Source organism: Gigantopelta aegis, chromosome 6 (assembly GCF_016097555.1).
Source record: "Gigantopelta aegis isolate Gae_Host chromosome 6, Gae_host_genome, whole genome shotgun sequence".
Taxonomy (NCBI): domain Eukaryota; kingdom Metazoa; phylum Mollusca; class Gastropoda; order Neomphalida; family Peltospiridae; genus Gigantopelta; species Gigantopelta aegis.
The window spans coordinates 71,720,044-71,745,594 of NC_054704.1; the positions used below are offsets into that span (position 1 = coordinate 71,720,044).

Consider the following 25,551-nt stretch of genomic DNA (forward strand, 5'->3'; position numbering starts at 1 on the left):
AAAGGGTGTGGGATGGGGTGTGGGTAGTATAGTCACTGGCGTAGACAGGATTTTATATTGGAGAAAAGGGTGTGGGATGGGGTGTGGGTAGTATAGGCACTGGCGTAGATAGGATTTTATATTGGAGAAAAGGGTGTGGGATGGGGTGTGGGTAGTATAGGCACTGGCGTAGATAGGATTTTATATTGGAGGAAAGGGTGGGGGATGGGGTGTGGGTAGTATAGGCACTGGCGTAGACAGGATTTTATATTGGAGAAAAGGGTGGGGGATGGGGTGTGGGTAGTATAGGCACTGGCGTAGACAGGATTTTATATTGGAGAAAAGGGTGGGGGATGGGGTGTGGGTAGTATAGGCACTGGCGTAGATAGGATTTTATATTGGAGGAGAAGGTGGGGGGATGGGTTAATCCATAGTCTGCGACAGACCAATATAAAAGGTGGTGGGAAGAGAAAGATGTGATGGGGAGGTGTGTGTGTGTGTGTGTGTGTGTGTGTGTGTGTGTGTGTGTGTGTGTGTGTGACATGTCTTTCATGGCCCTCCACACTGGCTACGTCAATGTGCCTAGTGGTCTAACCGCCAACATATTTAGAGAAATTAAAATACATAAGATATTATGACACCCCCCATAAAAAAAAAAAAAAAAAAAAAAAAAAAAAACAACAAAAAAACAACAACAACCAACACACAAAACATTTACTCAATTGTTTATTATTAAAACAAATTTAATTTCTGTAAATGTTAAAACATTGTTGAGTTATCCCTTTTCTAATTTGAACTGTTTGTTGTTTCTTAATAGCAAATTGTCAACCTTTTATTCAGAATAACAATTACAAACGTCATCATGCAGCTGATGACGCCATTAAGTAAACCAATATCAGGAACTGGTCCGTTAATGATTCTAACACAGAGCACGCAATTAACGATGTTGCATCAGCACTCGTGGGTTATGGATATTTAAAATAAGGTTATGTTAATTTTTAACTTTATAGTGATTCAATATGATAAACAAAAAATTGTATGGGATTTACGACCCTCTCCATCTGAAGTTAGCGACGGCAAACAGTATGGTACTGTCCACAAAATTGCCAGGATTCAAACTGGTAGTTGCCCATGTTAACCTTTTTTTTCGACACTGCTAAGCCACCCGAGCTTCGAACACACTGAAATACAAATTATAGAACTGGTCAAATGGAGATTTAAAATATTATTATTATTATTATTATTATTATTTTTTTTTTTTTTTTTTGGGGGGGGGGGGTGGAGGGGGAGGTGACGTCAAAATCAAATACCATTTGTAGTCCCTTATTAGTCAAATCCTACAATTATATAAAAAAATATCATGATATTCGAATTTCCTTCAGCGACAAAGCGTCTGAATTTAGTCGCACTGGTATGATATGACAAAACATTATTTTCTTTTAGTGGGGAGTGGAGGGGGTGTCTTATTGAATATTTATGTTGGTATGTTATATTGATATGCGCCATTGTAACTTCATGAATGCGACTTTTTCACATCTAATTTTAGCATTTGTGTGTTGATCGATATGTACCTTTCTTTGACTAATTGCCAATGTTTTTTTTTTTTTGTGATGGAGTGTCGTTACATAATCAGTTCAATTCATATATGAATATTTTCACTCAGATAACATGTATTAAATATATATGTAACATAATGGTAATTGTGACTTTTAAAAAAAGATCATGAATATAAATAGGGATAAAATGTAAATGATTAAACTCAGGAACCTCATTAATGATCTCAAACCAATTTGAAAGCAAAGCCAAACAATGTGTTTTCATTAATCTGCTGTGACAGAATAATAAGTTTAGTTTAGATAATTATCAATTTAAAACCTTTTTAATTACTTACTTTTAGAGGGGGTAGCTTTGGCCTTTTAACAGCTGTCTTCTTCAGTACTTTCTGAAAATAAAGAGTGAACAAGTTATGTGCTGAACATAAATTATACTTAAGTGACATTACCTCTTTTTAATAGATGGCTTTTTAGTCCGGGCGAAGTGTGCAAATATCGAGGAATTGTTTCTTTTTTTATAACAGTACCATCGTGAACATTGTCAGATGTGGAGCCATTAATGAAATACCCGCTGACAACCATGGCGGCCATTTCATTTCCGCCATTATCAGAAATCATTGTTTCTACAATATCTGTTTTATTAAATGTGCTTTCATAAGACATATCATGTATGAATGTTTTAATGGTCACTGTTTACAAAGATATTTGCAGTTGCGTAAACGACACGCGAACAGAACGACGGTTCGCATGAAATATTGTGCTCTGTGAAAGGGCCACCAGAGACCGATGAATTGTACAAAGACCGTTAATATTACGAATTATTCACCTCAATTGAACGCGTCCAATTTCGTCGATCATCCACTAAAGATTTTCCAAGATAAACGATATTTTCCTACCAGGAAATTAAATTATTTGGTTGCTATTTTTTGCCAGTATATAGTTGAAGGTATGTTTATATTTCAAAGCAAAAGTTACAAAATAAATTTGGAGGGAAGCCTCCATTATAAAACTGAGATTATACCGTTAAAATGGCTTTAACTACTGTCCGCGAGAGGTGTAGTGGTTAAGCCATCGGACATATAAGGCTTGTAGGTATTGGGTCAGCAGCCAGAGTGAGTTTCAACGACTCAATGAGTAGGTGTAAGACCACTACACCGACTTCACTAAGTTACCCTCTATCTTGGCTTTGCCATTCCAATTTCGTCATGAAATGCTTATCTGTTCATTGACTTACTTTAGCCTTAGGCCGCTTCACGATTTGATTCTTCGCTTTGGGTTTTCCCATCTGTAAATCAGATATAAAACAAAATGACAACACCACCAACAACAACTACTACTATTACTACTACCACCACCACCACCACTGCTACTACTGCCACCACTACAACCACCACCACTACTACTACTTTTACTATCACTACTACATTACTACTACTACCACGATTACACTACTACTACTATTACCAATATTACACTACTACTACGTCTACTACTACTACAATTACTACTACTACTACTACCATTACTACTACTACTACTACTACTACCATTACTACTACTACTACCATTACTACTACTACTACGTCTACTACTATTACTACTACCACCATTACTACTACTACTACCACTACTACTACTACTACTGCTACCATTACTACTACTACTACCATTACTACTACTACTACCATTACTGCTACTACTACTACTACTACTACTACTACTACGTCTACTACTACTACTACTACTACTACTACTACCATTACTACTACTACCACTACCATTACTACTACTACTACTACCATTACTACTACTACTACCATTACTACTACTACTACTACTACTTCCATTACTACTACTACTACTACCACCATTACTACTACTACTACTACCATTACTACTACTACTACCATTACTACTACTACTACTACCATTACTACTACTACTACCATTACTACTACTACTACTTCCATTACTACTACTACTACTACTACTACATCTACTAACGAGTATTTTATTTAATATCCATCAGAATAAAATTCAGTCTAGTTATTCTCAGCATATTTAAATTAATCTAATATTTTCATTTTAAATATGTTTGTACAAATGCAAAATAGTAGTTATAATTGATTATGAAGAGTTAACTTTGGATGTTGTAAACCAAGTGAACATTATGTTATCATTTATTAGTATTGATACTGATATTGATCCAGTTCTTGGTTTTGAAAATCTCTGTTAACTCATGTTTCAGCAACCGGTGACAGGTGTTTATTCGTTTATGTTTTCTTGTGAAATTGTACTAGAATCCACTTGAATTCTCACAACTTCACGTCGTGGGAATCCACGAGAATCCACTTTTTAGTTATGGATATTTTACATCTGACCATTTACTACTTATGTCATCTAGAATTTAATGCTAATAAGTAATATAATTAAGATTTAATATGAAACTGATATAGTCATTTTCTCTATATACCATCTAAAAACTCCAGATATTCGAATACTTGAAAATACTATATTCGAATAGTAAATTAGCGAGCGAATATTCGGACCGAACACTAGTAGAAAGTTGTGATTTCGATTATCCAACCGTCTCTGTTTAAAAAAACAATAAAAAAACCCATAATAATAATAATAATTTTTTTTTTAAAATCACCCAATCAAATAAATAAATAAATAATAATAATGAAAAATAATAATTAACTTACCGACCGTCGAGTCTAAAATATTTTCACCAAGTTGACACGTGACCAACAAACGGATATATATTTTTAAAACTTCTGCATAATACTCTGTTGAGAATTGCGTTCGGTCTGTAATACTAGAAAATATATAAACAGAAAGTAGAATTTTCTACGAAAAGTATATTCATAGACCAGTTTCGTTACACACACCGAAAGCCAGTTCAAATTAATAGAGCGTAACACAGTGAGAAATGGGTATACATTCAACTAAAAACTAAGTTTCATTGATTTTGAAAAAAAAGTAATACCTGTAGATAAAAACTTTATCAAAATCAAGTATGCAAAAAACAATCTCACAGCAGACTCACGAAGGATGAACAAAAAAGAAAAAAGCAAGAAAAAAAAGCGAAGCCATTTTGAATAATGTCAACTGTCCGATAGGGTGAACTGATAGGTCGTCCTGTGCCAGGTTTATACAACTTTTAAAGGAGCATTTCATTTTACCAGTTCTGCCAGTGGTGACGGTGGTTGTTACCAGAAAAAACCCTGTTTTTATCTGGGCAATAAATGTATGAGCTTTTACTGAATCCAGTATCATTGTCTCGAGTACCCTTGCGCTTGAAAGATATCTAAAAAATGAGCCATGAAAGCTTCCACTTTCTTCAGTTAATATTTACGTGAGGTGTTGTAGTATTCATATGTATGCACTGGCGTAGCCAGGACTTTAGATTGGAGTGGGGCAGCACATGTTTGGGTGAGAGGCGGGGCAACCCACACTATGCATGTATATACAGGTATCTGTGTATGTATTATTTTATAAAATTTAATACAGTTTTAAAAAAAGAAGTTTGATAGGGTGTGGGGGCATGCCCCTCCCCCACCCCTCTACTTGACTCACGGTCAGACTACGTGACCGTGTTGACACAATTAGCTGTTGTGCAATACCTAGATATGAAACTATGCAATACCATAACTGATAAGTCGATCTCCCGCTTTGTACAGCAGCGTGTCACATCACAAGTTACCCTCCATTTATCAAGTGTGTTTTGAAAATACTCCAATTTAAAGTATGCTTTTACACCAGTTCTATAAATAATTATGAAAATCATGACTGATTTACAGATACAAATATACATATACAAATAGAGACATATGGATATGCATGTAAAACGGCAAACTTGGCTAAACATTCACATCGGGTACTGAAGTCAGTACGAACAAATAAGGAAATCTGGTGTACTTACATTTTCTTTTGTGCACTTTGAATTCCGCTTTCGATCAGTGTTCACTGATTTTGTTGCGCGCACTTTGAATTCCAATTTCTATCAGGGTTTACAGATTTTGTTGCGCATGCGCATGCTCTTTGCACATAATCCTTTATTGAGTAACGAATGAACAGAAACTAGAACATGCATTTTTCTCTGAAAGATTGCGATAAGAAAAGTAAAAAGAAACACGCTGTTTTTTTGTTTAAAGTTTTTTTTTGTTTATTTTCTGTGTATTTTTATTTATTTATTTTTAAACATCATATACAACGTAGTGGAGACTGTTCACAAGTTTTATTGATTTGATACAAAACACAAACGATTTTGTTAAACTTATTACAATATCACGTGTATCAGGACGTTTATTCAACGCCTCCAGATACCTCGAATACACCGAGATGTGACGACCGATTATAAAAATCTATAATCGATTGTGTGGGGAAACTATTATTGTTCCCACAGTTTAGATGATGTAATTGGTGTAAATATGTTTGGGTTGGTGTATATTTTCATGTGTACATAACGAAATAAGATATTAAATAGTTATTACAGGTAAAATTAGCCATCTGTAAGGTCTAGATTCCGAATCTAGGAAAAAAAGTCTCAGGTGAAAAAAAAGTCATAGAAAAAAAAGTCACAGGAAAAAAAGTCACAATGTTTAATTAAAAAATATGTTAGGCAACGAAAGACAGATCAAACACATTTTGTCACTGAGAGTTTTTGTCAATGTTGTTTGTTCCACCCCAGGCCCGTAGCCAGGATCTTGTCCGACGTCATATAACTGTAAATAACATTGTCTTGAGTGTCTCGTACAAAGATATCTTCTTTCTTTTTTCACAAGACACCTGGCCTCGCACACGGTCACGTTACATGACTGTATTGACATTACCTTAGATCGAGTCACCTCTAGGTAGTACTAAACCAAATAACTTCCGGCTGGGTCAAAGTTCGAGTTGCACACCAACTTTTGATAAAGAAGTTTAACACCACAAGTCCTGTGATTGGTAATGAATGTGAGTGTGTTGGTTGTAAAAAAACAACAACCGAATAATAATAAATAGTTTCATCTGGGCAAAAAAATGTATGCAATTTTATTTCATCTAGTACCACTGTATCAAGTATATTGTACTTGAAACAAAGTAAAGTTTGTTTTATTTAACGACGCCACTAGAGCACATTGATTTTTTATCTTATCATCGGCTATTGGACGTCAAACATATGGTCATTCTGACAATGTTTTAAGAGGAAACCCGCTGTCGCCACATAGGCTACTCTTTTTACGACAGGCAGCAAGGGATCTTTTATTTGCGCTTCCCACATACTTGAAACATGTCTGGGATACCTGTAAAAAAAAAAAAAAAGTACTAAAATTTTGTGCCAATCTAGGAGTGTTGTCAAAACATCTGGTTATACCGAAAATGAGCCATGAAAGGTACAATTTTATTCAGTAAATACTTTGAGGTAAAGGTTGTAGTACTGATATTTATGGGGCATAGTTTGGTTGATATATTGCATAGAGTGTTTTAAAACAGAAACGTAAAACATTGTCGCCTATAGGATTATATTTGGTATAGTAGAACCTATAGCCCTCCGCTTATTGATATGTTGTATGGAGGGATAGAGGGGACTGTGTGTAATACTTCAGCAATCGTCGACGACCAAATGGTAGCCTGCTACTGTGTTTAAAATACAAATTGTTTTCCTAAATCTCATGCCACAGAACTTTTGTTTGATTATTCTTGAGTCCAGTCATGCCATTAAACTTACATGTTGTTAACCATCGCTATAAAGACAGGGACGGGTTATGCTTCAGGTAAGGGGGGTTTCCGAAACAATATGTAAATGTTTATAATTTGAAATTATACATTTTACGTGGACATCAATATAAATCTACGTGGTGGTTGTTTTGCTTCTTTAGCCGGGGAGAGGGGGGGGGGGGGGGAGTGTCCGTGCAAGTGGGACCCCCCATAATCCGCCCCTGGAAGAAACCCGACGCCTCTATACAAAAGGAACCTGCGCTGTACTTTCTTGTTGTGACGTAGAGCAAAGTGTGTGCCCACGTGACACGTTAGTAATGGTTACCAACATGTAAGTTTAATGTCATGTAGTAACATCAGACATCGTTTTGTGCTATTTTAGAGGATATTGGAATTAAAAAGTTGAAAATGTTAATTTTACTTTTTAATAATAATAAAAAAAGAGTAGAAAATGACTGTGATCTGAGGCCATATCGCGACCCTCAACTGTTATCCTCACACAGAAAGCATAATAGCTATAGAAGTGTGTGTGTGTGTGTGTGTGTGTGTGTGTGTGTGTGTGTCTGTGTGTGTGTGTGTGTATATTTGTGTGTGTGTGTGTGTCTGTGAGTGTGTCTGTGAGTGTGTCTGTGAGTATGTCTGAGTGCGTTGGTAAATGCCGCGAAACGGGGACATAAGCGTGAATACACACCAACAAACCGGGGACATCCCTCACACCGGGGACATCCCCGGTTTGTGATAGCACTGGAATCGGTTCCTCAGCACTGGTTCACCTAAAAAAAAGGTCATTTTATCTGAGGGAGTACCCGTTTTGCTAGTGTTAATCCAATGTCTGTGATACACACATTCTTCGTGTGTATACCGACACGTACGATGCACGCGGTAAAAGTTCTGATTAGAGATCAGGTTTCCAGTCCGGTCTACTCTTCAGCCATGAGGAATTCTAGCCGAATTCGATGTCGGTAAGTAATGGAATATGTCTTTTTATTCATTATTTAAATGTTTTTATTACTTTTAGAATCATCAAAGGTGCGAATAATTCATAGTATAACAATTCTAATAATTTCGTTACATGATGTTACTCTCCATACATAATATACTCTTCAAAAAAAGAAACGCAAAAGGGTACAAATGGGTTATAACTCCGATTTTATGTTTCCTACCGGTTCATGCTTTGTGAATATAAGGTCATTGCATGTCCCAAACACATTCCCACGGTTACATTCGATAAAACGCAGCTACTGTACAATAAAGTTCCAAAATGTGAATATTCGCAAAAACGCAGCCACGTGCAAACCATGTCACCAATGCACGTGCGTTGTCTGCACGTGCAACATGAACACCGACAGTATAAAAGTGCAGGGTGTTCGCTTGCCTGGCCTCTGTATCTGGCCGACAGTTGACAATCCAGGACATGCCACGTCTCAGTGAACCGCAGAGAAACAATGCCATCGGCCGACTAGACGCAGGCGAATCCAGAACGGCCGTTGCCAGGGCATTCCATGTGTCCCCAAGCACCATCTCCAGACTGTGGGACCGTTACCAGCAACATGGATCAACACGTGACCTCCCTAGATCCGGTCGACCACGGGTCACTACCCCCGGGCAGGACCGCTACATCCGGGTACGCCACCTTCGGGAACGATTGACTACTGCCACCTCCACAGCCGCAGCAATACCAGGTTTGCGCAGGATATCCGACCAGACCGTACGGAACCGCCTACGTGAGGTAGGAATTCGTGCCAGACGTCCAGTTCGAGGTGTCATCTTAACACCACAACACCGTCGACTCCGACTGCAGTGGTGCCAGATTCATCGACAATGGCCTCAACTGCGATGGAGACAGGTGTGGTTCAGTGACGAGTCCCGATTTCTGCTCCGACGTCATGATGGAAGATGTCGCGTGTATAGGCGTCGTGGTGAACGTTATGCGGCAAACTGCGTGCAGGAAGTGGATAGATTCGGCGGGGGTAGTGTCATGCTGTGGGCAGCCATCTCACACACTGGCAGAACTGACCTGGTCCACGTGCAGGGCAACCTGAATGCACAGGGCTACAGTGACCAGATCCTCCGGCCACACATCGTTCCAGTTATGGCCAACGCCAACGCAGTGTTCCAACATGACAACGCCAGGCCTCACACAGCACGTCTCACAACGGCTTTCCTACAGAACAACAACATTAATGTCCTTCCTTGGCCATCGATATCACCGGATTTGAACCCAATTGAGCATCTATGGGACGAGTTGGACCGACGCCTCCGACAGCGACAACCACAGCCCCAGACCCTGCCCGAGCTGGCAGCAGCCTTGCAGGCCGAGTGGGCCACCATCCCCCGGGACGTCATCCGTACTCTGGTTGCTTCAATGGGCAGGCGGTGCCAGGCAGTTGTCAACACACGCGGAGGCCACACCCGGTATTGACTCCACATGACCTTGACCTTGGTGGTGTGTCCTATCACTTACTCACAATGGACTAGAGTGAATTGTGAACAATCCTGCAACATTTGGTAATTATCGGACTCACCATTCAATAATTAAATCAATTCTCCAAATGTTACGACAATGTGGTTTTGCGTTTCTTCTTTTGAAGAGTATATATAAAGATGTAGTTTGGAAACGTGTTGCATGTTCTACCACATGTTTCTTTTGGCATCAAACGTTTATATAACAACAATAATATCTCGTTATTTTCGTTTTCATAACGTAAATTAAATATTATGACGTATGTATTAGTCCCACGCATAACTCCCACCCAAACCGCCCAAAATAATAAACATAGGCCCACCAAAAATATAATAAAATTAATAATAATAATAAATGAATAAATAAAAAAATGAATATTATAAATAAATAAATAAATAAATAAATAAATAAATAAAGAACAAAAGAAACAAACGGAGCAGCAACAACATCAAAAATAAAGGAACAAATTAAAACGAAAGAAAGAAAAACCATGCATTCTGTTTGTATCGTACAAGCATCCTATTTTACTGGAACTATCTTATACATTATTTATGTCCACAACTAGAAGTCAACTTATTAAATAAAATTAATATGAAAAATGTATATTATACAGATAGGTTTATTTAAGGTTGAATAGTACGTTTTTAAAAGTGCTTTATCATATTTTACTATTTTAACATTTATTTGCGATAGACAATTAAAAATTAATTAGACAAATACAATTGCATAATTAGCTTGAACATATTAAAATTCCAATATACTGTAACCAGAGATATAAACAATGGCTTGTCAAAGAATAGAACGTATACAGAAAAACTGCATGACAATTTAAAAATGACAACACTGTTCGGGAGAGAAAGATACGAAAACAGTAATTTAAAAAACATTTCTAGTAGTAAAAAAATTAATTGGTTATAATTACATTTATTAGTAACTTATTGTTTTAACTGTCAGTCTATAATTCTTCAAACCAAGACATCAAATGTTTCATTGTATATAATATTTTGTGACCTATATAGTTTGTTCCTGTCATATTAACCCTTCAACACACGTCTCTTTACAGAAAAGCAAAATAATGATGTGCTCGAAACAACTGTTCCAAAAGGACGAAAAATATCATGGAACAAAGAAGAAAGAGAGGCGGTGCAAAGGCAGCTGCATCGCTATTTCGCAATGGAGTGTCTTCCTGGGAAGAAGCAAATAGATCAGTGTATTGCTGCAGAACCTTGTCTACAAACGCGACACTGGACAAACATAAAGGATTTCATCCGTAATAAAATTACGGCACAAAAATCGAAATTAGTATAACTAAAATACAATAATGCAAAACAAAAGAATATTTGTAGTTCCGATTATCTGACCATCCCTGAAAAAACTACAACTCTAATGTTTTTTTTAATAAAAATCACACAAAAATAATAAATAAATAGAAATTGCTGAACTATGAAGAAAAACTTTACTCAATGTTTTACTGAAATATTGATCAATCACCTAAGTATTTGGCAGAAACTTATTATACTGAAGGACTGTCTGGATTCCACACAGGCGTGGACACTACAGATAATATATACATATATAGCCTATATGCATTCTTTGATTATGTATTTTGTAGATATCCGTAAATTATGTTGCACCTTTGTTGATTTTTCAAAAGATTTTCATTATGTAGTGTGACAATTTATGGTATAAACTTAAAAAATGAAATTAGAGGAAGAATGTTAAATATTATATGTAGAATGTATAATTGTACAAAATCGTTTGTTAAAATGCATGGCACATCATCTGAACAGTGTGTGTATGTGTACAGATGTAGTAAGATAAGGAGAACGTATTTCCCCTTTCTTGTCTACAGTGTATATTAACAATTTAAAGGTTAAAGGTTTTAAGGGGATCGATATTGAATGATCAAATTAAATTTACTATTGTATGGAGATGAGACACAGACTTATTGGATGACTTACAATTATGTTTAGATACTATTCGTGATTATAGTATACGTTGTAAATTATATGTGAATACTGAAAAGAGAAAGATCATGATATTCGAAAGGGGTTCAGTTGTCAAACAATATGGAGTTTAAGTATGGCGATAGCAATGTAGAAACTATAAGTAGATTTTCATGTTTAGGTAAAGTCTTTACATCAAATGGTTCGTATATGGAAATGCAAAACAAACAAAGAATTTAAATCTGCATTGTTTGACTATCTTCATATGACATAACATAGATTATCGGTCGAAACAGGGCAACAGATCAAGCTTAAACCTATTTTATTAGATGTTAGAATGTGTTATATATGTAAAGACGTAGAAGATGAATATCATTTTCAACTTATCTGCCGATTGTGTGATAACATACGAAAAAACCATATTCTACAATATTTTAGAAAATACGCTAGTATGTTCAAATCCATTGTTTTATGTAATGATAATAATGCTCGGATATTACGAAATTTAACTTTATACTGTTTCAAAACATTTCAACTACAGCATATTATACATCTAAAGATTGTCCGTAAAACGTCAAATATTTACCCAAATGTTTAATTAATTACTTGACAAAGATCTTTTTGGTGCTTATATCTAGTCACCAAAGTGTATATATTTTATGACTGGTAATTTTTATATGCCTGTATGTTCATACATAGTTTATTTTACTTTAATGTGTTTGTCAATGTTCGGAGGTACATAAACATCGAGGAATTTAACCTATATTGCTTTCATATGTTATATGCACTTTGGGGACTTTCATATTGCTTTGATAGGGTGTATATAAATCAGGGACTTACATATATTTTATGTACCCATATACCCACCCCACCTGCTACCGGCCCCGACCGGACTGCTGGTGCTCCCTTGCACCTTCTAGTGCAGGTAGTCCTTCCTTCCACCACCCCCACCTTTTCTGTCCTGGACGGAGGAGCCGGCCAAGGCCGGCACCTGTGCCCAGGACAAGTGTGCGCTACAACAGCTTTCTCTGAATATGCACGTTAAACCCTCTGACCTGATCTGACCTGATATATTTTATTCCGGTGTTTAATTTTTGTTTGTTTTTGTTTAACGACACCACTAGAGCACATTGATTTATTGATTATCGGCTATTGGATGTTAAACATATGGTGATTTTGATACAGTCATAGAGAGGAAACCCGCTACCTTGTTTTTTTATTAGTAGCAAGGGATCTTTTATATGCACCATCCCATAGACAGGATAACACATACCACGACCTTTGATATACCAGTCGTGGTGCACTGTCTGGAACAAGAAATAGCCCAATGGGCCCACCGACAGGGATTGATCCCAAACCGACCGAGCATCAAGCGAGCGCTTTGCCACTGGTTTACGTCCTGCCCTTCTCCGGTGTTTTATACATGCATGTATTTGCATTGCTATGGTGTATATACATATGAAAACTCACGTATATATTGTTTTGACATGGTGCATAAAATCTGCGAATTATAACACACGTATTGCTTAGATATAGTGTATACGAATCGGGGACTTGCATATTACGTTGATATAGTGCATACAAATCAGGGACTATAATGCTTTGATCTGGTGCATAAAATCAAAGATATACACATACATTTGTTTATTGTTTTGATATTGATCGACGTTAGCGAAGAGACAAGCAGAATAAAGAAGAAGGTGAACGCTTTTATCAGTCAAAACGTTTGCTTTCACCAATGAAATTGTGAATTGCTTTGTAGATGAGACTGTTTTCTTATAGTGTTAAGTTGAGGTCGCCAGAAATTAATGTGTTGATATTTAAATTTAAATGATTTAACTTCGATAAGTAGGACTGGCGCTATCTAATATATAGGACAAAATAACATGAAATGTTCCGAGTCTTCAGCGTAATGACCACAGGTACAATGTGGATTTTCTCCAACCAAGCGTGTAAATTTTTGGCCGTTTAAATCACTTATTCCTAATCGAAGTCTGCAGTGCAATATTTGTAGCTTTCTTTCGCCCTCATAAATGTGTGCAGGGACTGTCAGATCTTTTGCTTTTAATTTTTTTTTTTTTTTTTTTTTTTTTTTTTTTTGGTTTGTTTGTTGAAAGATCTGATTGTTGTGGAATTTTTAATATTCATTGATAAATTGTTTCATAAATTAATGCTAGATGCTCAGAAAGATTCAGAATATAATTTTGAACGACATCGATATGATTGAAAGTGTTCGATATTCCGCAGGGGATATCTATTTATTAGACCGACAGTTCGAGGTAGTTGGATAGACAAATATCTAGGAGAAAGACAGTTACATAATCTGTACATCATACATATTTGTGTCTCCTCCACTCAGCTAGTGGTATAAGTCCCGTTTCTTTGTACAGCAATTGGTGAGATGTCCCACAAACAGCCTCACAGATGATGCGTAAAGCATCAAGCTGGATGTTTTCTAACTGCTCTGATACAAAATACCTGGATCAGCACATGACATGTACTAACAAATGAATTACTGAAGACGTATCAACTCTATTAGTTCTAAAATGTCCCCGGTCTCAGGGTATTTTTCACAAGGTGTGTATGCATATGTGTGTCCCCAGTTTGTTAGTAAAAATCCTCAAACACTATTTTATTACAAATTTCATAAAATGAGTCTTCCAAATAATTCCCAGCACCAGTCACTTCCCAAAAATGCAAATAGATTAAGAAAAAACATTCAATTAAAAATATCCCCAATTTGTATTAAAAAAACCATGTCCCCGGTACGCCCCATTTACATGTATGTGTGTGTGTGTGTGTGTGTGTGTGTGTATGTGTGTGTGTGTCTGTGTGTGTGTCTGTGTGTGTGTCTGTGTGTATGTGTATGTGTATGTGTGTGTGTGTGTTATAAATAATCTGTGTACCTCACGTTCGGAATCGACCCTATATTAAAGTGACGACGGTCTAACGAGGTTAAAGAAGAATAGCGTTGAATTTACAAAGCAGTGTGCACTTCACGACCGTTTGAAGAAAAGAAAATTGACAATATATTAAAATCACGACTCTAATGAGCGAAAAAAAGTTTGTTTTGTTTAACGATACCACAAGAGCACAGTAATGTATTAACCATCAGCTATTGGATGTCAGACATTTGGTAATTTTGACATATAGTCTTAGATAGGAAACCCGCTACATTTTTTTGGGCATCATCCGACAGACAAGATAGCACACACCACAGCCTTTGATATACCAGTCGTGGTGCACTGGCTAGAACGGGAAATAGTCCAATGGGCCCACCGACAGGGATCGATCCTAAACCACCCGCACTTAGCTCGGTGTTACAACACTCGCCTGAAGTTAGATGCACCCCCCCCCCCCCCCATTCCAATCAGTACTCCACGACTGGTACACCAAAACCTGTGTCATGTATGGGAAAACAAAGTTTGTTTTGTTTAATGACACCACTAGAGTTCATTGATTTATTAGTCATCGGCTACTGGATGTCAAACATTTGGTAATTTTGACATTTTGCCTTAGAGAGGAAACCCGTTAAAAAAAAATCATTAGTAGCAAGGGATCTGTTTATATGCACAATCCCATTCCACAGACATGATAGGGCATTCCACAGCTAGATAGATAAGAAGCGGGATCGGCCCCTAATACTCTTTTCCAGACTTTACTTTGTTTTATAGTGATACCATCTCGTATACTCCGGAGTTGGGCCCGTCCGCACCACTATACCAACCCATAATGACTGGACTATACCCTAGTCTGATACTCTCTCTCGTTCAGACGGATCCGGCTTCTCAAGATCTGTATTTCAGCACAACACTACACCTTCAATGTCTAATGACTGTCAATCTAGGGGTTTTCTTGACGGAATGCAACCCATCTCGTCCCTATAAGCTGTGCACCCAAACAGCCATTCACGAGGCCATTCACGTGGACATATAGATCGGACTTTAAACTGTTAGATCTGCGTTCAAAATTTTATGACGAAATTACTTTAAAAAAAAAAATATGTATATTAAATAGTCCGATCCTCTCTTCTTTCTCTTATTTATTTTTGGACTGTTCTTCTAAAATGCTCCAAATTATATAAATATTCGGCCGAGCAATCAATTCTTTTTATTTTTGGTTTGTAACTTTTTATTGTTATTATTTTTTTTTTAATTCTATTAACTTTTTTACTAATGGCTATTTTCAAAGTTCTGCCCATTTTCAACTCTACCCTCCCCTTCCTCCGATCCCAAGTCAGGCCACCCTAGTGGTATATGAGCACGTTAAACTAGTTGTCTATCTATCTAGCTCCGCCTCGTGACATGGACCCAGGTTTTGGTTTCACAACACTACTTATATGGTCAGATTTAAAAATGTAATCAGATTTATAAATAAAGTATTTGGTTAAAACCAGTATTGCATGTAAGTACTCGCCAGTTGAGAACAATCACTGATCGACGAAGACGTGACATCTAGTGGGCAAACAGGTAGGATATTATTTTTAATTGTGAAAATAACATGGAGGACGTATAATTAATTAATTACCTTTGAGCTCTATTTTTGACTTTGTATGGTTTTCAGTGTTTATCTACGAATCTATTATTTTAAATGTTAAAGTAAATAATTATTATTAAGCTACGTTGCCCGTTGACTGTAGCTTGGTGTTAGAGCATTCACCTGAAATTAGATGGATTTTTTGTCTGTTCCAATCAGTAGCCTACCCCACCACTGGTACACCAAACACCGTGTTATGTATGGAAAAGCAAAGTTTGTATTGTTTAACGACACATGATCGGTATCGCGGGACGCCCACTCCGTGATTCCAGCTTCCAGGGGTTGTCTCATATGACTCAACGTAAATAAAGAACGAAGGAAGAGAATGTTTTATTTAACGATGCACGCAACACATTTTTATATTCACGGTTATATGGCGTCGGACATATGGTTAAGGACGACACAAATATTGAGACAGCAAACACGCAGTCGATTAACAGCAATGGGATCTTTTATATGCACTATCGCACAGACAAGGTAGTACATACCATGGAATTTGTTACACCATTTGTGGATCACTGGCTGGAACGAGCAATAAAAATAAAGAATTAGTCAGTTAAACATATATAGGGCCACATTTACAAAGCCTGTCCCCGCACGCTACCGACCCGGGTCGGGCTGTTAGTGCTCTCTTGAACCTGACAAACGCGGAAGCTCCCTCTCCCACACACTCACCCACCCCGACCCCTTTATTGTCCTAGAAGAAGGAGCCGGCGTAGGCCTAAGTCCTATGACATGACCTGGACTGACCTTTTCTTTTCCTTTTCTGTCCTTCCAGTTCATTCATTCGTTTTTCACAAACATTTACTTTGATTGATTGATTGATTGATTAATCGAGGAATTCAATCACTTGGAAGTAAGGTAAGTTACATTAATATTTATCATCCATTAAAGGCTTTTGTAGGAAATATCGCTGGCACTATAATTTGCGACATCTCCTGCGATATTCTCCTAGGAGATATCGCTTCTTTTTGTTATGTCACAGTTTATGTTTCTGCGTTAAACCTATCATTAGTGACGTCACGCTACTGTCGTTCTGCTAGTTAACGAGTCCACGGCTGCCAAATATGTAGTGACATTCAACCCACATTACTGACATTGTTTACAGTTGTCATAAAAGCAAACAATGATAATGGATGATCAAAAGAATACCCACCTCGTGTCTTGTGATATCATAATTTATCTGCACTCGTTGATAAAAGTATAAAAATCCTCGGCAAGGTTCGGATTTCATACTTTTATCAACTTGTGCTGATAAATTAAGATATCACAGGACACTCGGGGAGTATCCTTTATAAACCAATGTGGTCCTTGCTTTATGAAAATGATATAACATGAAATTACCTTAAATATAAAATTTATTATAATACAATTCGGAAATTCAAATATGTCACAATATGCATCAATGCTGGAATCGACTGTGACGTCATGTCCGACTCTATGAGACTGAATGGAGATGTGTGTTGTCTCAAAGGGAGGTCATCCAGTGTCCATCTCGATACATTTAAGTCACGGTCATGGGAAAGCTGCTCCGTCTCTTGACATGGACCCAGCCCACAATGTCCACACATGTCTTGAGATAGGAATAAGATAAGCTGGCTCTACTCATTCAAGGGTATTTTCTCATAGGACGTGATTCAAATGTAAATGCTATCCCATAGTACAATAGATATCCCATAATATACTTATATGTTCAGATTTATAAATAAAGATGTAATAAGATTTATAAATAAAGTATTTGGTTAAAACCAGTATCGCATATACGGCCTCGCCAGTCGAGAACTGTCACTGCTCGACAAAGTCTAAGTCACATCTAGAGCACAAAAAGGTAAGATAACAACCACTGACATTGGTTTTAAATAGTTAAATTTGTTTTCATTTACGCTATTATTATTTGTTTCACATACGAAATAGGCAAATAAGTTTGTTAAATTAACACACAGGACGTAGAATTAATTATCTTTCAGCTCCATTTTTTACGATTTTCAATGTTTATCTTCTAAGTATGAGTTTGAATGTTAAAGTAAAGAATTATTTATTGAGTTATTTGACCGTTGACTGTGGCTCGCTGTTAGAGCACTTGCCTGAAATTAGGTGCATCCTCCGCCCATCCCCCGTTCAAATCGGTACTCCACGACTGGTACACCAAAAGCTGTGTTATGTATTTGAAAATAAAGTTTGTTTCGATTAACGACACCACTAGAGCTTATTAATTTATTAATTATCAGCTATTGGATGTCGAACGTTTGGCGATTTTAACATATTGTCTTAGAGAGGAAACCCATTACATTTTTCCATTAGTAGCAAGGTGTATTTTTATATGCAACTTCCCACAGGCATGATAGCACATACCACAGCAATGTAGCAATGTAATAACCCATTCAGGTTAAACAAACGTTCCTTGTGTCAAAACCAGTACGATTGTTTAACTGGAAATATCGTGGTTTCGGTTTTACAACACTACTTATATGGTCAGATTTATAAATAAAAATGTAACCAGATTTATAAATAAAGTATTTGGTTAAAATCAGTATCGCATGTACGTACTCGCCAGTCGAGAACAATCACTGATCGACAAAGAAGTCAAATCTAGTGCGCAAAAGGTAGGATAACAACCATCAACATTGTTTTTGAATAGTTAAATTTGTTTTCATTTATGCTATTATTATTTATTTACCATACAAAATAGGCAAATAAGTTTGTGAAATTAACACGCAGGACGTATAATTAATTATCTTTCAGCTCTAGTTTTGACTTTGTACGGTTTTCAGTGTTTGTCTACTAATTATTAGTTTAAATGTTAAAGTAAATAATTATTTATTGAGTTATGTTGACTGTGGCTTGGTGTTAGAGCACACGGCTGAAGATAGATGGATTTCCGCCACCCCCCACCCCCGCCTCCGTTCCAATCAGTACTCCACGACTGGTACACCAAAAGCTGTGTTACGTATGAGAAAACTAAATTTGTTTTGTTTAACGACACCACTAGAACTCATTGATTTGTTAATCAACGGCTATTGAATATCGAACATTTTTTAATTTTAACATATTGTTTCAGAGAGGAAACCCGCTACATTTTTCCATTAGTAGCAAGGGGTATTTTTATATGCACCATCCCACAGATAGGATACCACATATAACGACCTTTGATATACCAGGCGTGGTGAACTGGCTAGAATGAGGGATACAGGAATGGGCCCACTGACGGGGATCAATCACAAACCGACTGCGCATCAAGCGAACACTTTACCACTGAGCTACCTCCCGCCATGTTGGATTTTTTAACTACTAGCGTTCACTTTAAAAAACTTTATTTTGTTTAACGACACCAATAGAGCACATTAATTTATTAACCATCTGCTATTGAATGTCAACAATTTTGAAATTTTAACATACAGTCTTAAAGAAGAAACCCGCTCTATTTTTCTATTAGTAGAAAGAGATATTTCATATGGACAATCCCACAAACAGGATAGTAGATACCATGGCCTTCGATATACCAGTTGTGGTGTACTGGTTAGTGCGAGAAATAGCCCAGTGAACCCACCGACGAAGATCGATCCTAGACCGACCCCTCATGAACCGAACACTTTACCACTGAGCTACGCCCCGCCCTCTTGTATTTTTTAACTACTAGTTTTTAATATACTGAGGTTAAAGAAACAAACGTCATCTTCTTCTTCCTTGTATCAAAACTACTGCGATGTATTAACTAGAAATATCGTGGTTTCAGTTTCATATATAGTGTTATATAGAGAACAACCACTGATCGACAAAGAAGTCAAATCTAGTGCAGAAAAAGGTAAGATAATAACCATCGACATTGTTTTTAAATAGTTAAATTTGTTTCCAATGGGCACATCCACGGGGAATGATCCTAAACCGACCGTATGTCAAGCGAATGCTTTAACCACTGGGCTACGTCCCACCTCTTAAACTAATGACTCTTTAATGTTATCCTCACATTTAACTAAGACAGCACTAGAATGTTCTTTAGCAATGTAATAACACATTCAGGTGAAACAAATGTTCCTTGTGTCAAAACCACTATGATTGTTTAATTGGAAATATCGTGGTTTTGGTTTCACAACACTACTTGTATGGTCAGATTTATAAATAAAAATGTAATCAGATTTATAAATAAAGTTTTTGGTTAAAATCAGTATCGCATGTAAGTACTCGCCAGTCGAGAGTAATCACTGATCGACAAAGAAGTCAAATCTAGTGCACAAAAAGGTAGGATAACAACCATCAACATTGTTTTTGAATAGTTAAATTTGTTTCCATTTATGTTATTATTATTTATTTCCCATACAAAATAGGCAAATAAGTTTGTGAAATTAACACACAGGACGTATAATTAATTATCTTTCAGCTTTAGTTTTGATTTGTACGGTTTTCTGTGTTTATCTACTAATTATTAGTTTAAATGTTAAAGTAAATATTTATTTATTGAGTTATGTTGACTGTGGCTTGGTGTTAGAGCACTCGCCTGAAGTTAGATGGAACCCCCCCCCCCCCCCCCATTCCAATCAGTAGTCCACGACTGGTACACCAAAAGCTGAGTTATGTATGGGAAAACTAAATTTGTTTTGTTTAACGACAGCACTAGAGCTCATTGATTTGTTAATCAACGGCTATTGGATGTCAAACATTTAGTAATTTTAAGATATTGTTTCAGAGAGGAAACCCGCTATATTTTTCCATTAGAAGCAAGGTGTGTGTTTATATGCACCATCCCACAGGCATGATAGCACATACCACAGCTTTTGATATACCAGTCGTGGTGAACTGGCTAGAACGAGAAATAGCGCTCTCACGGGGATCGATCCTAAACTGACCATATATGAAGTGAGCATTTTAACCACTGGGCTACGTCCCATCTCTTAAATTAACGACTCTTTAATGTTAACCTCACATGTAACCAAGACAGCGCTAGAAGGTTCTGGAGCTATGTAATAACACACTCAAATTAAATTTCAAAACTGTCGAATAAAAATGTAATCAGATTTATAAATAAAGTATTTGGTTAAAACCAGTATCGCATGTAAGTACTCGCCAGTTGAGAACAACCACTGATCGACAAAAACGTGTGACATCTAGTGAGCAAAAAGGTAGGATAACAAACATCGACATTATTTTTAATTTTGAAAATAACACGGAGGACGTACAATTAATTAATTACCTTTGAGCTCCATTTTTGACTTTGTACGGTTTTCAATGTTTATCTACGAATTATTAGTTTAAATGTTAAAGTAAATAATTATTTATTGAGCTATGTTGCCGGTTGACTGTAGCTCGGTGTTAGAGCACGCTCGCCTGAAGTTAGATGGATTTTTTGTCCGTTCCAATCAGTACTCCACCACTGGTACACCAAAAACAGTGTTATGTATGGGCAAACAAAGTTCTTTTTTAATGACACATGATCGGTATCGCAGGCCCAATCTGTGATTCCTGCTTCCTGGGGTTATCTCATACGACTCAACGTAAATAAAAAAGGAAGGAAGGAAGGAAGGAAGGAAGAAAGGGAATGCAATATTTAACGACGCACTTAACACATTTTTTATTCACGGTTATATGGCGTCGAACATATGGTTAAGAATAAAACAAATATTGAGACAGCAAACCCGCAGTCGATTAACAGCAATGGGATCTTTTATATGCACTATCCCACAGACTACGTAGTACATACCACGGGCTTTGTTACACCATATGTGGAGCACTGGCTGGAACGAGCAATAAAAATAAAGAATTAGTCAGTTAAAGATATATAAGGCCACATTTACAAAGCCTGTCCCCACACGCTACCAACCCGGGTAGGGCTGCTAATGCTCTCTTGAACCTGACAAGCGCGGGCAGTCCATTCTCCCACCCACCCGAAACCCTTTACTGTTCTGGACAAAGGAAACGGCGTAAGTCCTATGACTTGACCACGCCTTTTCTTTTCCCTTTCTGTCCTTTCAGTTAATTCAATCGTTTTTCACAAACGTTTACTTTGATTGATTGATTGATTGATTTATTGAAAATTGCAGTCAACATTATTGTACAATTGAATATTTCTAATTTGGAGAGGGCCTCGTAAGTTGGATAACTTGTGCCTAATCATTTTCTTATGTATTATATGAAATAAAATAAGTTTAAAAAAAAACCATGACCTGACATTTTTTTTTATCAGTTGAATGTGAATCCAAAAGGAAGACATTCATCCACATTTGCGGAGAAAAAAGAAGTAAGTTATATTAATATTTATCATCCATTAAAGGCTTTTATAGGAAATATCGCTGGCACTATAATTTGCGATATCTCCTGCGATATTCTCCTAAGAGATATTGCTTCTTTTTGTTATGTCACAATGTATGTTTCTGCGTTAAACCTATCATTAGTGACGTCACGCTACTGTCGTTCTGCTAGTTAACGAGTCCACGGCTGCCAAATATGTAGTGACATTCAACCCACATTACTGACATTGTTTACAGTTGTCACAAAAGAAAACAATGATAATGGATGATCAAAAGAATACCCACCTCGTGTCTTGTGATATCATAATTTATCTGCACTCGTTGATAAAAGTATAAAAATCCTCGGCAAGGTTCGGATTTCATACTTTTATCAACTTGTGCTGATAAATTAAGATATCACAGGACACTCGGGGAGTATCCTCTATAAACCAATGTGGTCCTTGCTTTATGAAAATGATATAACATGAAATTACCTTAAATATAAAATTTATTACAATACAATTCGGAAATTCAAATATGTCACAATATGCATCAATGCTGGAATCGACTGTGACGTCATGTCCGACTCTGTGAGACTGAATGGAGATGTGTGTTGTCTCAAAGGGAGGTCATCCAGTGTCCATCTCGATACATTTAAGTCACAGTCATGGGAAAGCTGCTCCGTCTCTTGACATGGACCCAGCCCACAATGTCCACACGTCTTGAGATAGGAATGAGATAAGCTGGCTCTACTCATTCAAGGGTAGTTTCTCATAGGACGTGATTCAAATGTAAATGCTATCCCATAGTACAATAGATATCCCATAATATACTTATATGTTCAGATTTAGGAATAACAATGTAATAAGATTTATAAATAAAGTATTTGGTTAAAACCAGTATCGCATATAAGGCCTCGCCAGTCGAGAACTGTCACTGCTCGACACAGTCTAAGTCACATCTAGAGCACAAAAAGGTAAGATAACAACCACTGACATTGGTTTTAAATAGTTAAATTTGTTTTCATTTACGCTATAATTATTTGTTTCACATACAAAATAGGCAAATAAGTTTGTAAAATTAACACACAGGACGTATAATTAATTATCTTTCAGCTCCATTTTTTACGATTTTCAATGTTTATCTTCTAAGTATGAGTTCGAATGTTAAAGTAAAGAATTATTTATTGAGTTATTTGACCGTTGACTGTGGCTCGCTGTTACTCCACGACTGGTACACCAAAAGCTGTGTTATGTATTTGAAAATAAAGTTTGTTTCGAATAACGACACCACTAGAGCTTATTAATTTATTAATTATCAGCTATTGGATGTCGAACGTTTGGCAATTTTAACATATTGTCTTAGAGAGGAAACCCATTACATTTTTCCATTAGTAGCAAGGTGTATTTTTATATGCAACTTCCCACAGGCATGATAGCACATACCACAGCAATGTAGCAATGTAATAACCCATTCAGGTTAAACAAACGTTCCTTGTGTCAAAACCAGTATGATTGTTTAACTGGAAATATCGTGGTTTCGGTTTTACAACACTACTGATATGGTCAGATTTATAAATAAAAATGTAATCAGATTTATAAATAAAGTATTTGGTTAAAATCAGTATCGCATGTACGTACTCGCCAGTCGAGAACAATCACTGATCGACAAAGAAGTCAAATCTAGTGCGCAAAAGGTAGGATAACAACCATCAACATTGTTTTTGAATAGTTAAATTTGTTTTCATTTATGCTATTATTATTTATTTACCATACAAAATAGGCAAATAAGTTTGTGAAATTAACACGCAGGACGTATAATTAATTATCTTTCAGGTCTAGTTTTGACTTTGTACGGTTTTCAGTGTTTGTCTACTAATTATTAGTTTAAATGTTAAAGTAAATAATTATTTACTGAGTTATGTTGACTGTGACTTGGTGTTAGAGCACACGACTGAAGATAGATGGATTTCCCCCACCCCCCACCCCCGCCCCCGTTCCAATCAGTACTCCACGACTGGTACACCAAAAGCTGTGTTACGTATGAGAAAACTAAATTTGTTTTGTTTAACGACACCACTAGAACTCATTGATTTGTTAATCAATGGCTATTGGATGTCGAACATTTAGTAATTTTAACGTATTGTTTAAGAGAGGAAATCCGCTACGTTTTTCCATTATAAGCAAGGTGTCTTTTTATATGCACCATCCCACAGGTTTTGATATACAAGTCGTGGTGAACTGGCTAGAACGAGAAATGGCCCAATGGGCGCACCCACGGGAATTGATCCTAAACCGACCGTATGTCAAGCGAATGATTTAATCACTGGGCTGCGTCCCACCTCTTAAACTAATTACTCTTTAATGTTATCCTCACATGTAACTAAGACAGCGCTAGAATGTTCTGTAGCAATGTAATAACACATTCAGGTGAAACAAATGTTCCTTGTGTCAAAACCACTATGATTGTTTAACTGGAAATATCGTGGTTTTGGTTTCACAACACTACTTGTATGGTCAGATTTATAAATAAAAATGTAATCAGATTTATAAATAAAGTTTTTGGTTAAAATCAGTATCGCATGTAAGTACTCGCCAGTCGAGAGTAATCACTGATCGACAAAGAAGTCAAATCTAGTGCACAAAAAGGTAGGATAACAACCATCAACATTGTTTTTGAATAGTTAAATGTGTTCCATTTATGTTATTATTATTTATTTCCCATACAAAAATAGGCAAATAAGTTTGTGAAATTAACACACAGGACGTATAATTAATTATCTTTCAGCTTTAGTTTTGATTTGTACGGTTTTCTGTGTTTATCTACTAATTATTAGTTTAAATGTTAAAGTAAATATTTATTAATTGAGTTATGTTGACTGTGGCTTGGTGTTAGAGCACTCGCCTGAAATTAGATGGACCCCCCCCCCCACCCCATTCCAATCAGTAGTCCACGACTGGTACACCAAAAGCTGAGTTATGTATGGGAAAACTAAATTTGTTTTGTTTAACGACAGCACTAGAGCTCATTGATTTGTTAATCAACGGCTATTGGATGTCAAACATTTAGTAATTTTAAGATATTGTTTCAGAGAGGAAACCCGCTATATTTTTCCATTAGAAGCAAGGTGTCTGTTTATATGCACCATCCCA

General features: G+C 36.6%; 1 long non-coding RNA gene across 1 annotated transcript; it reads right to left on the minus strand.

The window, feature by feature from the left end:
• Nucleotides 1-742: 742 nt before the first annotated feature.
• Nucleotides 743-5,544, minus strand: LOC121375268. Its single transcript, XR_005958299.1, has 4 exons — nt 5,458-5,544; nt 2,767-2,817; nt 1,871-1,921; nt 743-1,160 (listed from the first exon to the last, which is right to left on the minus strand). It is a non-coding gene; the product is annotated as an uncharacterized LOC121375268 (long non-coding RNA).
• Nucleotides 5,545-25,551: the final 20,007 nt, after the last annotated feature.